Here is a 4,837-nt window from a genome sequence, read left to right on the forward strand (position 1 = left end):
ACTGAGAAATGTACAGGAGTCAATGACATCAGAAACAGTCACATTAAGCTTTTATTCCTGTCCTTCTAGGTCCAGTATCATTAGCTTTTTGTTTATTAATTTATGATTGCACTTTACAGTTGAAGAGTCTTCAGTTACGTATTTTTATTTTTATAAAAGCAGATTTGTCATATTTGCAACCACCAGATATAGCTTCTGAAATAATAAGGTACTGAAAGAAACACGCATAAAAATAAACACTGTTTAATCTTTCTGAATACAGTTCCAGTTCATTTGCAGCATTTATGTTCAGAAATTACCTGATCCTAGCTCTTTTAGAGTATTCCTATTAGGTGAAACTATGAAACTTTAAAGTGTTGGTGTATTTCATTTAAAATCCAAGAGCCTGAGCAGCTATTAATCACAGTTCTCCAAACTATGGCCAGCTATGGACTAATCATATATATGCTAACCTCAGTTTGACTTACTATACTGACAGCAATGTGGAAATACGTGATTTATGAGGTAAAGTAAGTTGAGTCTATTAGAAAAACAAACAAACAAAAAACTATTTAGTCAAGCACACCACACTGTGGGCTAAAATATAAAAGACTCCTTCCCACTAGATTTTCTTCTCTCTCTGGATCAAACCTCTCTCACCACCAGCTGTCCACCCACACAGATCATACAGAATTGAGTTAGCCTAAATCTTAACACAAATTTAAGAGAGAAAATGGGCTGTTTTGTGTTTGGTTCTGCATAAGGCCAAATTGCACCCAGAATGTAAATCAGATCTTTTGTATGACTCAGTTTGTTTCAGGCCATTACCTAATAATTTCTACCGCTGTCAGAAAGACTACGGAGCAAACAGATTTTGTCAGGGGGATAACCTAAATGATTTCTTCAGGCCCCTTTCAATCCTATTTTTCTACACTCCTACAATTTTGGAAAGAGACTAAAATTTTCATACTGTAGCTGGAATCTGAACCAGAGCATTGCTTCACTACTCTGAATAGCACAAGTGGAGCCTGAATGCCAGAGCATCAAAGTTGACCATTAAACTCCATGACATACAACAGAGGAAATGTTCCATCCAACTCCCCTGTGTCCAAGCTGGAATTCTTGAAAATCCTGGCATTGTTTCCTTTTTCAGACAAGCCTGTTAATACTAGGAAACCACAAAAGCCCAAAGAACCACACAGCAATATGATTTGTAGTATATTTTCCACACTGTACAGTGAGTAAAGAAAACAGGACATAATAAAAGAGATGTTCTAGTGTGTGTTTAGGCACAGACAGAGGAGAGTGGAACTGAACTTTTGGCTTGGATTCCTGGGGTAACATCGAGCAAGTCACTCAAGTTAGGTCTACAATACTAATTTTATTATTTTGGAGTACTTCTGTGCTCTTAGTCAATATGCTTTCTTCCTGTATATTCTAAATCAATGTTAAAACAAAGTTCACGCCATCTATGTCTTGATCTTTCATGGAGCCACATCCACTAGGCGCATCACTGCTCATTCTTTTAGGACAGCACCATCCAGAGACATTCAAAACCCAGAGGCAGGAAGCAATCTTAATTTGAGGAACAGTTCTAATCAGTTCTATTGCAGAGCTACCACAACACAGCTGTATCATTTCCAGGACCAAAGCTAGTTATTCTATATGACTTTACACTGTATATTTCCACAAAAAAATTAAGCAGTGCTATCTGGGAATCTCAGGATTGTTATGCACTCTGACATAAATAGATCCTTTGTAGTCTAGTTCTTCATCAAACATGGGAATAATACTCACTGCATCGCAAAAATAAAACTGCAATCAACATTCACTAAGATATTGTAGCACTTAGATACTAAATTATTATGAGTGAAGACAGATAGCCTAGAATGAGATAATTGGGATAGGGTCATTCAAAAAATACACAGTTGTTTTGAATGTGGTAGTGGTAGCCTTTCTAATATGTTTCTACAAAACAAAGCTAGACCTCGGTAACCAAAGGAAATCGATAGCACTAGACATGAGACATGGGTTCTCCACAAAAGTATAAAGAATGATTTCATCAATGGAAATCATAAAGAATAGAAAGATAAATGATCAGTTATAGGAGACTAACATCATAATATCAAAGCAAATATCACTCACCATAGCCTTTGGTTCCTTTAGTACCCTGAACAATGTTCGCAGTTAGATCTGTTTGGTCTACTTCTTCTGCCTCTCAGGCTCTGGGGAAAAAAAATGTAAAAAAGTTACTGAAGCTGAGCAAATCTAGAAATTAACTGATCTAGGAAATGCAACATTGTGATCTAACTAGGATCCATCTAACTGTTGCCAAAGTCTTATGAACTTTAAAAATATAAGAGCAAAAGAGAGAAAATGCTAATGAAAGAAGAGGTATAGGCCTTCATAATAACCCATATACATCTGACATAAGATAAAACAGCCATCTCTGTTTTCCAAGACTTCACAGTGCAATATCAAAACCGTAGGGTTGTAAACATATTAATACAGCTCTGCCAGGATTGATTACATGGTGTAGATACCATGAAAAATATCACAACCTATTCTCACTTCAACATGCCTTTTTCCGTATTTTAGACAGCTCCAATAAGTAAACCAGCCCATCCCAACTGAGGTACTTCAGCAATTCTAAATCACAACTATACTTCTGTGTTATTGTTAAGTGCATAAAGAATCTTTTTATAGAACTGTTGCAAGACACAAAAAACTTCTTCCCCAAAGGGAAACTGTATAGTCAGAACATCTCATTGCTTTTAGAAAGAAGATAATTACGAATAATATGATGGGAACTTTCAGAACATACTGCATCAATCAAGTTCTGCATGAGTAATTATAATAATGTTTTATAACATCATTAATTTTGTCTGCACAGCATGTCTCAGATTTCTGAAATACAAGATTTCTTCCCCAAGGACATCAGCCCTCAGCATAAGTTCTTGGTAAATTACTATGACTCTGCTGAGAACAACCGAGTAGTAAAGAAACATTTGTTTTCTGGACTAGGACTTGAGGTCACAGAAGGTATTGTCTGCATAGCTGGTTATTTTCCTACTGTGGCAACTGTTTTTTGAAAGATTTTACAAATGTGCACAAGCTATTAGGTGTAGGGAAGCTTATGTCAGTAAGCATTAAAATTCTTTTTCATTCCAGCATAAGCCCAGCTTATTTTTTTCTCTTTATTGTTACTCTAATGTGAATCTGTCCATTTCTTAAGGCTATATCTTCAGATTTTAAGTTATTTTTTTATTCATAATATTCATATCATAAAGAAATTAATTAATAATTCCTCTTCAGAAGTCAACAGCCTGAGAACAGCTTAACTGTTATAAAAAATAAGATTAATTATATGTAAGGCTAAATTTAAGAAGGCAGATGTAGGAAAAATGAGGCACAGAGCTAATATGTTAGAGGTTCCAAAAAACAGTAGATTCAAAAATGGTTACAGAGATTCAGATAAGCATTGATCACTCCAGAATTTCATATTAATACTCTGAAGAGAAAATAAAGGAAAGGCCAGAGGTGGCACAGATAAGATATATAGAAGAAAAATAACAGATACACAACAACAAAATGGGAAAGAGAGAGCGAGAAAGGGGTTAAGGAACTGATTACTTATCTAATGACAAGCCAGCCATAAGGAGATACCAGAAGTGTGAGATTGTTGGCAGTAACAATTTGACCTTAAGACAGGCTTTAAGCAAGATGATCCTATAATGAAGCGTTCAGTTTTCTGAAACAAAGCTGCTTCTGCTTACTTTATGTGGATCCGTCTTACCACACAAGTAATCTGGTCAGGATTACTAGCAGGCATTCAGGATACTTGTGAAATTAAATTCCTTTTTAATGAGAAGTCATAGTAAGTCTTCTGTAAATTATAACCTTTTTTCAGTAAATTCAGTTGTGGATTAACAATTCCACTGGAATTAACAAACTACATTTTTCTAAACTAGAAGCTTTTTCTTATTATTCTTAAGGAGCTGATCCAGATTTTAATGCAAAACAAAATTATTAGCCAGAACTGTTGGCAATGCATTCAGTTCAGATATAATATAAATATATTTAAAAAGATATAAAACAGGACAAGGAGAAATCCAGAGGTTGGTGAGGCCCTAGCACAGGCTGCCCAGAGAAGCTGTGGATGCCCCATCCCTGGAGGTGCTGGATGGGGCTTTGGACAACCTGGTCTGGTAGGAGGTGTCCCTGCCCACGGCAGGAAGGTTGGAACTGGGTGATCTTTAAGATATCTTCCAACCCAAACCATTCTATAATTCTGTGATTCTATGATTTGTACCAAATGCACTGACAAACTTTCAGTTCTAGTATTTTTCAGTATCAGTTTCCAGTCACAATTTCCTAAGATATAAGAAATAATATTTTGACAGGATTCATTTCTAATTTTGGTATTTATTACTTAAATTTTGAGTGAATAAGTACCACAATAAATTTTTAACACTTTTTTAAAACAACCTGTCAATTCCATTGATGATCAAAATTTCAGCTTATAAGCATGTTGTAGTAGTTAGAGTGCAATTGCCTATGACACACCTTTTGAATGAGAAATATTTGCCTATTTTGTATAACTACTACTAGAACCATCATTTATCTTTGAAGATACAGTTTCTGAGATTTGCATGTAAGACACAATAAAAGCATTTAATCTTACTAAAAAGGACTGGATTTTTTTGAGTGCCTCATTTTTGTAAATTTAATTGACGGGTTGTTTGTATTCCTCTCTAAAGCCACTCATAAATCTCAGCAAGGACATACAAAACACTAAAGGAAAATACCCACAGCTTTGGGGTGGTTTAAATTTGTAAAATATGGCTCACCAGTGGAA

This window comes from Oxyura jamaicensis, chromosome 7, assembly GCF_011077185.1.
Source record: "Oxyura jamaicensis isolate SHBP4307 breed ruddy duck chromosome 7, BPBGC_Ojam_1.0, whole genome shotgun sequence".
Classification (NCBI taxonomy): domain Eukaryota; kingdom Metazoa; phylum Chordata; class Aves; order Anseriformes; family Anatidae; genus Oxyura; species Oxyura jamaicensis.